The sequence below is a fragment of the Selaginella moellendorffii genome, unplaced genomic scaffold (genome assembly GCF_000143415.4).
Source record: "Selaginella moellendorffii unplaced genomic scaffold, v1.0 SELMOscaffold_85, whole genome shotgun sequence".
NCBI classification, from domain to species: Eukaryota; Viridiplantae; Streptophyta; class Lycopodiopsida; order Selaginellales; family Selaginellaceae; genus Selaginella; species Selaginella moellendorffii.
Window position 1 is genome coordinate 364,955 of NW_003314346.1, and position 11,029 is coordinate 375,983.

Below are 11,029 nucleotides of genomic sequence, written 5' to 3' on the forward strand. Positions count from 1 at the left end.
TGCCAACTCTCGACTTGGCATTCCTAGTCAGTATGAAAGTACCTCTGACAACACTGCAGACTAGAAGAAAGCGGGAATGCATGTTGAAGAGAAGAGAGGATCTGCTCCACATATCTGATAAAGAAGACGAAGAGGAGGAAGAACAAGAGGACAAAAAAGAATTTTTGCCACTGACAACAATTGCACCAGCAAAGAGAACCAAAATAACAACAGGTTCACCCCCTACAAACAGGACAACCACAAGCCAAATCAAAAGCATCATCTCCAAGGAAGAACCAGAGGAAAAGAGTCAGGAACAAAATCAAGAAGTCCATAATCACCTCAATCAATGGTGTAACAGTTCACACCAAGAAAGAAGGGCCAGCATCCCCACCTGCAGAAGTACCATTTGATGACAGCACTATGCCTCACCACCGTGAGCACCACAACATGGAGCATCCAGACCAGGAACAATGCAGGGATCCAAAGCAGGAGGGACGACACAAACCAAAGCTGCCACACAGGCTGCTCAGCTTGGCATTCCTCCAATTTGTCAATGAAGTCCAACACCTTCAGCTGACGTTGCAGATGCCAATCCTAGCAGACTTCACACGACAGTTCCACAACGAACAGATGAGCATCTTTCTACATGACAGAGTATAGGCCATGATCAATGCAGTCATCTTCCAGCCTTTGGATGCAAAGCTCAACAAGATCTAGAGTGACATCCAGCAACTCAAAAGGAGCATTTGAGGTACATCCTTCTAGGGGACAGTATGTGTGGAGACACAACGCATCAATGATGAGCTTGCTAAAGAAAATGCAAAGCTCCATAGTGAGATTTGCATTCTGAAGGTGAAGCAGCCTATAGTAAAATGAAAGTGAGCACAATCAGGAGAATGACAATGATGAAGAGTTCCATTAACAACTCAACAAATTCAAGGTCAAACTCATAGGAAATTCAATGCCAACAAAGCCAACCGACATAATGGAGTAGTAGGAGCTTGAGATGAAGCTCTATTCAGTCATGGAAGAGTGAAATACACCAGATTAAATATGCATTCCAACATTTTCTTGACAATCAGGATTACAACTGTAGCGCACCTTATCTCTCTCCCCTTAAGCCAACTGGAAAAGGGGCAATTGCTTGATGAGAGAGCCCTTAGTGGCTATTTTATCCCCATTTATCCCCCAAGGTTCCAAGGATCCACGGTGACAGTATATCCAAATCTCATCCCATGATCACATGCGCTACAACAACCTTGACACTCAAGGTTATCATTTTGATAGTTAGGACTCAGGAAGAAGTAGCAGTTGCCACCATATAGGAGTAGTTAAGGGGGAGAGTTAGCAATCGACCCCTATCCCTATCTCTATTGTATTTTAGCCTATCATCAATGCACATCCATTTTCTCAAGACTCGAAGTATTCTAGTGATGTCAAGCCTATTCTTACTCACGATCTTCTTGGGGATTGAAGGTCTCAGGTTAGTTTCTAATCAGCTCGTGTGTTTGGTAACTTGTTCCAGGGAAAGGCTCATTATACCTATGTAAGATCAATGATATTAAAAGCCCTTTGTCATTCTGCAACTACAGCAGTAGTTTGGTGCAGCTAGTTGCAATCGCAAGCCAAACTACACTAAAGATTTTCTCCTAGCTTTCACCAGGCAAAAATGTCCCTGTAATCTTTTAGTAGATTTATAGCTTGATTGCAAAATTCACTTTGTAATTTTTGAGCAATTATAATAGTATGCAGATAATCCTTATCTATTAAATTGATTTGCTCAAGTGGTTAATCACAAGAAATATGCAAAACAAAGTTTCTCTATTGATCCATTTTATAGGCAGGATTCTCCTTTAAGGAGAAATCTCTTATACTTGTGTTGATCTTTAATCTAGGGGCTTCTTGCCTAAGTACTTCTTTGAGTATTGAATAGAGATTAACTTCTAAAATTGGCTTAATTTTAGAGAATGTTTCTAAAATTTTTAATTTTTTTAGAATTTGTTTAACCCTTCCTCCCAATTATAAAATTGAATTTTAAGAGGTCTATTTTTCCTTTCCAACTATATGGTAAAAATAATGGGTATAGATCTTTTCTAGTTGCTCTACTCTATACATAAGAAACCATTTTTCCAGTTTTGGTTTATATAAGAAATTTTTAGCCAAGATTTGCCTAGTAGAGTTTTGTAGGTAGAATCTCATCATATCATTTGAAACACAACATAATCAAATTTATACTTCAAGCTAGCCATTTTTAATAATTCTAATGGGTCTGACACTTTAATTATCAATAATTTTTACATTAAATGGGGCTAGTTAAATTGGGTTTAGGCCTATTCTTTGCAAATATTCTCTTCCAGAATATTTATGCTTAAACCACCATCAATAAGAGTTCCAAATAATAAATTCTTGCCAATCTTTATATAGATTATAAGAACTTCATCATCACAATCTCTTAGCTTAATTACAATAGTTATAGATGGGAATAAAATTTCTTAAGCGAGAGTTCTCTAAGCAATATAACTCTAAAGTAAGATGCTATAATGAGAAGTCGGATTAGAGTGAGTGTAATTCTAGCATTTAAAATGCCTTTCCCTGCCTTCCCATTCTTGTCATCTAGCTTTAGTATAAAATTTATTTATTTTTGTGATAGTGGTAAATTCGTGTTAGCTTGTAAAGGCGTGAGACTCTTTATGTTAAAATCACTATTTTCCAAATTGACTTGTGGTTGCAAGTCTTGGAGTTGTTAAGTGATTTTGACGTTGATATTTTTCTTTTGGTGCCTGATGAAGAGGTAAATGTTTTTTTTTGTGTATCATCTAAGGCAAAGCAAAAGAAGAAAGCTAAGGCAAAATGAAATTATGCTTAAGCTTAGACATCCAAAGAAGAAAGACCCAACCTAAGCAATGTTCATTATAGACAAATATCAAATAGTTAAGAACAATAATAAAATCATATAATATATAAGTAGCACTTAGACGTGATGGAAAACAACCCCCACTTACTATTATATATATTTGCATTAATTTAACAATTTTTTCTCCCACTTATGACTATTTGTGCAAAGTAGAGTTGAGAAAGTGATATATGCTTATCCTTACATACGCTTTTGGGGTTTTAGGTTGAGTTATCTTCTATTCTCTTCTCTCTTTTTTTTTTTTTTTTTCTTTTTCTTCTTTTCTCTACATTCTTGTTTTTGTTTATTTATCATTTTTTTGCTGGCAAGGGCAAGAACGTTTGTATAGAAGCTCTATTTCGTTAAAGTGGGAATTGTCATTATCCCACTTGTAAGATAAGGTTTCCAAACCTTTATATAGTATATAAATATAACAAAATTCAACTGCATTGAGGCACATGCCATTTTATTTTAAACAAGGAAATGTCTACTCAATCACTTCTCCTCCCCCTGCCACTGCTTCACCTCTCTCTTCTCCTTGTCATCGTCGTCCAATTTCTTTCCATCCTTTTAATATTGGCTCAGTTGCTCCGAGTCTAGGTGGAGCCCAAGTCCCCATTCAATCTTTACTTTCCCATTATTAATAAAACAACTTCGTAGACTTCCAATAACATGCTGTAACACTTCTAGTATAATGCAAATCCTCTCAAAAAATTGTCTTTTAATATTAATACAATGGCATGGAACCCCATGCCATAATAAGTTACATTTTTAAATAAATACATGCCATCTCAGACTGTTATTTTTTGCCTCCAACGCCTATACAATAATCTTGGAATTTCATCACTCTTCTGCTTCAATTTCTCCACCCACTCATCAGATACTAGCCTGTGGTTGTATTTGCTTTGGATGTCGATACGGCTCACGTCGATTGTATATACTTTGTTGGAATAGTAACAAGTACTATTATCTGCGACGATTTTTGCTGCCTCTTCTTGCTCTTTCTGCTCTTTGCGGCTCTTCTTTTTGGTGGGTGTAGTGTTCGAACCCGAGGCAATGGCATCACTGAGTAGCTTCTTTTTTGGAGCAGGAGAGTCGGACGTCGGCTTGAGCTTGACCACCCTTTTCTGCTTCGAGGTAGTTTCCAGATCGACCCCCTTCCCCTTTGCTTCGCGAACTGGAGTCACTCTCAACGGCTCAATGTTGGAATATAGTTTTTGAACATCGCCGTAGGTGAGGTCCGTGGATTCCATGTGATCTTCATAGACCCGCAGCGTCTTTGAAATTGTGGGCCTCCTGGACAACCTCTCCCTAGCTCCCTCTAGGAATTCCTCATTGCCGCTGCCCCCCTCCGGGAAGCCGCTAGGATGTGCAAGGTGGATCTTGAAGGCAGACGCTGTCTCTACCACAAGTGCCAGTCCATATTCTTGCATGGAACTGCATGGAGTGTCTGTCACTTGGATGAGGATCCCCATGCATTCTTTTCTCCCACCATCTGTGTTGTACAGCCTCAGATCCTCGCCTTCCATCCCGAAAGTCCAACTGGTGAGCTCCTCCCCCTTCTCTGCATCCACATTGACAGTGGCTGGAAGAAGAACGCAATTCCTCGCCTGTTCAGAAATGCACAACAATTAGAGCTGACAGATGAAAAGCTAGTAGCTGGAAATAACGTGAGGCCACACACCATTCACCACTGCATCAGATGTCTTGAGGCTGCATCCTAAGATGGCGTGAGGCTACACGCCATCTGTAACCGGACTGCACTCGAGAGCCCAATCGGTGCATGCCAATGTTGCTACTGAATGGCATGTGGCCTCATGCCATTTTCTACTTGGCCTAAAAGACTTACCATTTGAAGCCGAATGGAGGCGTGACAACCGGACTCGCTGGCGAATGTGCACTGTGTGTGCAGCGGATCGTAGCAGCAAGGCTACTCTGCCACTTACAGTTGGAGAGTGGCGCTGAAATCTCCCGGGACGCCAAGTGGGCTGCGTGTGGGTGGCGGAGTGGGCGGCGGAGTTGGCGGCGAAGTTACAAACTGGGTGTGTCTTGAAGTGGACGCCGATGCACACGAGCGCGAGTGTGATGCAAGCGCGAGTGGACGCCGATGCACACGAAAAACCTGTAGAGAAGTGGGAGCGCGAGTGGGAGCGCGATGCGAGCGCGAGTGTGCGAGCGCGAGTACGAAGCAAAATGCAAAACCTAACCTCACACGTGCGAAATGTCACGACGGTTGGTAATCCCGCCACGTCATCATTTCTCGGACTTGGGCGCCACCATTAATTTCTGGATCGGCGCGCGCATGCGTGAAATCCAAAAGAAATCCGCAACGTCATCATTCCTCGGACTGCATACACGTGAAATCCAAAAGAAAGATCATGATTGGGATATCATTTAATACCCTCGCTATATTTATACCATGCATGATTGGATATTCCAAAGCATCTTGTATTTCCAAAAATGCCAGATGTTCAGCTAAATAAATTGTTAGAGGATTTGATGTGACGTTCAAGCATGTGGGCTCATGCAATTTTGATCCCAAAAAATGCTCGGCGTCATCTGGCGTTATCTCTTGAATGGCGTGGGGCGCATGCCATTTTCAGGAGCACATAGGAGTATATTCCTAGAATATTCTCACACGCGCGAGATTGTTTTGAGTTTCCTGGAGATCCAACCGTTAGATCGCAACTAGATTTTACAGAATGGTATACAATGTCCTTCTTGATGACCCTGCAAAGAAGCATCTCGATCGGACACCACATGAGACCACACGAGCCTTACAATGTTTCAGGGGCATTTGCCATAGATCCGACCGTTATTTTGCTCCAAGATTCTACAGTTTGGTGTGCATTGACCTTTCCATCGACACTGCAAAGGGACATCACAATCAGATGCGGGATCACAAGAAACCAACTTCACTAACTCTGGTTTCACCAAGATCTACGTAAGGAGTTATGAAATGAAAGGACCCTCTCTATTGAAATGTGTTTATGGTCCTAGGGGCATTGTGACATATCAAAGGATTTTGCATCAAGTTCTGTATTTGCATGTTTATCAGGCTACTGAATTGCTAAACCCTAAACCCTAAACCCTAACCCTAAACATGTGGCAAATGCTGCGTGAAGAAATATGCCCTTTCTGGGCAAATGCTGTAAGAGGCAGATGCCGAGCAGATGTATCTCAGGCCAGCGAAGGGGACAAACGAAAGCTAGCTATAAACATGACGGGATGCAAATAGATTACTAGGCTGGTCCTGCGAAAATCAAAAACCATAATTGAAAACATTGAAAATGCAAAAAGAAAGGTTTATAATATTTTTGAATTTTAAGCAACCAAATGAATGTAAGTAGGGCATGTGTTTGTAAGTTTAAAAATGCCTCAACCACTTAAATTCCCAAGTAAATAAAGCTGTTTCTATTTTTGGTACAGGTAAACTTTATAGCGTGTGGGCTCATGCAATTTTGAACCCAAAAATGCACCAAAAAATGCTCGACTAGCATTATTCTTTGAATGGCGTGTGGCCTTATATTGCCATAAATGGACGTACACACACAGCATAATTATTCCTTTACATGGCGAATAATCTTGGCGCGGATCGCTGACATGGCATGGCAAAGTTCGAATCACTAACATGGCACAGCTGGATCGAGGCAAGGACATGATGTGACAAAGTTCAACCTCCGACAGCAAAGTCTAGAAGCTACTCAGTTTGAAATTTGTCAGAGGAATCATAAGATCTGGTTTGTCAGAGGATTTGATGTGACGTTCAAGCGTGTGTTATTTTTGAATTCTCGAACTCATTCCTAGGTCTATCATTTTTGTGCGCCGTGTTCTTGGTTCCGCTGAGCGCAGTGAGCGCTGCTTGTGTAAGCGGCGTTGTGAGCTGTGGTTTATGTGTCTACAAGCGGTTGCGGCATTGCGAGCGCCATTGCGAGCGGCAGTTTATGCGAGTGGCAGTTTGTGCGAGCGGCGCTACGAGCAGTTGCGGTGTTGCGAGCGGCGCTACGAGTAGTTGCGGTGTTGCGAGCGGCACTGTCTTTGGTGTGGCTACCGCTTCCTCTTGATATTCGGCACTTGTGCTTCCTGGTATGTTCACCATGGAATGGTTTAGGACCACATTTAGAAATGGCATGAGGCCACATGCCATCTTGGGCCCTTGCAATTTCATGGCTAGCGTATTGTCATGTATGTTTTTACTTGCCTGCAGCTATGTGTATATCAAGATGGCATGAGGCCTCATGCCATCTTTGGCCCCTGCTAGCCTATTGCCATATTCCTTTTGCCTTGCTGCAACTGTATATATTTTTGTATGGGTGACTAGGCACGCACACAAAAATATATACAGTTGCAACAAGGCAAAAGGAATATAGCAACAGGCTAGCAGGGGCCAAAGATAGCGTGAGGCCTCATGCCATTAGTGGTACCACTAATGGCATGAGGGCTCATCCCAATTTTGTGAATGCGAAATTTCACGTGGGTGTCAATAGCATGTTTGAATAATGGCATGTGGCCTCATGCTATTGAGGTTGTTTGGTATGTTATGATTTAGGCCATTCTCCAATCATTTTTTGTATGGTCTTAACTTCTTTTCTGCACTTTCAGAATGGCCTTCAGGGTTGGGGAAAAGGTTTACATTTTGAATGGTGGGAAGAGAGTTGCAAAAGGGACCCTTGTGTCTATGGATCGGAACTTTGTTATACACTGTCAAAGGCTTGGGGAAGGCAATGCTGCTGTATCAGTAGAGACTGTCTTCGATGGGAATGTGGTCGCTATTGAACGAGGAGAGATGGTCGTCGGGGTAAATGTTGTTGTTGCCTTGAAAAATCTGCAGAAGAAAGCAGATGTTGGGGACAGCGCAAGTGCGACGCATGTTCCCTCCGTGGATCTTAAGAACCGTGCTACATGGATTCAGGCAAAGGTGTTTCTAAACAACCCCGAGGGGGAGGTGGTAGCTGAGGGCTTAGCCACAGTTGTCGATCCAAGAGATGCGGTTGCTAATCAAGAATTGGGCTGGGATGATATTGGAGTTGCGATTTTAGAGGTTGTTGACACAGAAGAAAATAGTCTGACTATTGGAAGCATTGTGCGGTGGAAATTGAGGCACTTAGTGTTTGAGAATGTGAAGGATTCACAATCAAACACCACTACAACTGATGACAGAACATCTCTTCATGGGAAAAGAAAGTACACCTTCCTAAAGCGCAGCCAAAGGGATCTAAGCAACGAACCGAAAAGGCAGAAAATGGCGATGGAGGTTCGAATGGTCTCGACAGTTGCTTGTTGCAAGAGGAGGTGCTGTCAACATGCTGATTGGGATGCTATTGAAGAGGAGAGAGCAAGATACAAGACATTGTCCTAGAAGGCAGCTCGCAATTTTGTGTATGAGGCATTACGGTCATCTGTTGATGCTTCAGAACATCAGGTGGGGGGCATGGTCTTCCAGAGGGGTTTGGTCTGCATGAAGGCATGGAGAATCATTTATGGAGTCCCTCGAACCACATTCTACAGAATCAAAACTGAGTTCGAGGAACAAAGGGTTCAACAGGCAGTCCATGGGAACGACGGTATGCACAAAACCAGGGGTCATGTTGTATATGGAGAGGCAATCTTCAAAAGGTTTGTCGAGACATGTAGCGAGCAGCAACCACATAAAACCCGCCTCTTGGAAGATGGAACACGAGACACCCAACGAGTTCTCCCTTCCATGTATACCAAGGGGGCCATATTGGAAGATGTGAATCGGGAACTCCAGAGTAATGGCTACAGGAAGCTGAGCCAATCTAGATTTAGTAGATTGTGGAGCAACAGGTTCAGGGATGTGAGTATAGGAAAGTACTCCAGCTTTTCAAAGTGTGACGAGTGCACTGCTATCAAAATGGCTTTGTCGAAGAATTCTTGCAGCGCTCAAGAGCGAGAGACGTTGGTTAGAAGGCGGCTCGACCACAACATCGAGCAGAGAAGCTGCAGGACTGCATATTATCATAACAGGATTCTCTCCATGGAGAGACCTGACTCTTACCTCTGCATCATCCACGACAAAATGGACCGGAAAAAGACGTGCTTACCTCGACTCAATCCTGCCCCCAAGGCAATCTCTTCATCCATGCAGCTGCCTGTGTCTCTGTTTGGCATAATCGCTCATGGGCATGGTGCCCAGAACTATGGGAACTTCTTTGTACCTCTATGGGGTGGCGGGGGTGCAAACATGATGATTGCGTCCCTAGCAAAACACTTAAGGTCTCTGCAAAGTGCGCAGACTGAGCTGAACGGCCAACCCTTGCATAAGGCCCTTGTCGATCGAACCCCATACAGGGTTCAGCTGGAGGAGGAGCAAAGGCTTGCAGTATCGCGTGGGGCCCCATGCCATCCCAGTGAATATGTTGGCCGTCAGATTGTAGGGTTATCACGTGAGGCCTCATGCCATTCCGACGAGGCTGGTCGCTCGGTGAATGCACAGCCTCATCCAAACGAAGCAGAATCTCAAGGAAGTTCTTGCGGCCGATGTGGCCTTCCACCCCATCTTCTGCTCCAAACAGACAATGCTGGCAGTGAGAACAAAAACATGTACGTCTTCGCGTACTTGGCGATGCTTGTTGCCAAAGGCATATTTGAAACGGTTACACTTGGCTTTCTCATGGTTGGGCACACTCATGAAGACGTCGATGCCATGTTCAGTCACCTGGCAGAGTCCCTCCGGCGATCCAATGTCCTCACCCTCCCACAACTCTACGATGAATTCCAAAATTGCATCAAAGGCACTGTTGAAGCTGCACTTGTGACAGAGGTTCCAGACTTTAAGGGGTTTGTAAGAGGCTACATCAGGGACGGATCCGAAACGCTGATTGGCCACTCCAAGCCTCTTCAGTTTCATTTCAGCATGCGTGACGGTGCTCCAGTGATGAGGTACAAGATGAGAGAATGGGACACAGTGTGGCTGCCAGTGGACGGCATTGAACTCTTCAAGAGAGATCCCATAACTGGGGAACCTATGATTCCTCAGGGTTCCCCACGGCCGATGCACCCGGATGGACTCAAAGACCAGGAAAGTATAGTGGCCGGGATTAGATAGCATATTGCCTTCTGGAAGAGGGGGTTGGTGTTTGGTGGAGAATCCTATTTTAAGAGGTGCAAGCCTTTGCTCGAATACTGGGAGAAGATTATATCTGCTATCCAAAATGGGCCGGTTGTATATGAAGAATTGGAAGAGTCCTTTTGGCCAGAACCCAGAGCACCAGATAGTAGCGGAACAATGTCCTCTGGAAATGCAGTGACAGATAACGATGTTGAGGATCACTATTGTGGGCCGAGGAACAAGAAGCTGGATTCAGCATTCAATCCAATACAGGTCTGCAAAGGAATGGTCGTGCTTGTCAGACCCAGTAATAAAAAACAAATGATATGGGTGGGGCGCTGCATCACTGATGCAGAGGAGGACGCGGAAACTAACTCCTTCAATGTAACTGTGGAGTGGTTCAAGCCAAGTTCCGGATATACGAAGGATTGCCTAGAAAAGAGATGGGTGCTAAATCCAAGGGATCCCAGCATGAGCATATCGGTGGATAATGTTGTGTATGGTTGGATGCGGAAGCAGAGTGCCACCATCACCTTGCCAGACCATGCAAGAGATGCAGCAAGAGCATTCATAACCCGGGTTCAAGGTGAGATCCATTAATATTCCTTTACTAAGTTTCTAATGTATTTTATTTCAAGGTGAACAATCCGAATCTGAATCAGAGGAGGCATGTGGCCTTACGCCATTCCTAGGTGAGATGATACAAATAACAAGTATAAATTCTTAGTTGTTCTAGCAAATCTTACTTAAAGTTCAAGGTGAACAAGCCGAATATGAATTCATCGGATTGTTATAACAAATTGCGAGGTGATGGCATGAGGCGATACGCCATTTGAGAGTGGTAGCCATTCCTATATGAGGTGAGTGAAATATTTATTAGAAATACCTCATTCAATTGTGCACTTCTAAGTCTTGGTCCACTTAGTACTGTTTGCATGTTTCTATTTTAATTCTTTCTCTAAAATGTTATTTAGCATGTGGCTTCATGCCATTGCTCTCCACAATCATGCATTGAATTTTTCTATCCTTGCATAATACTTCTCCATATATATAGCATGTGCGCACATGTGATATGGTTCATT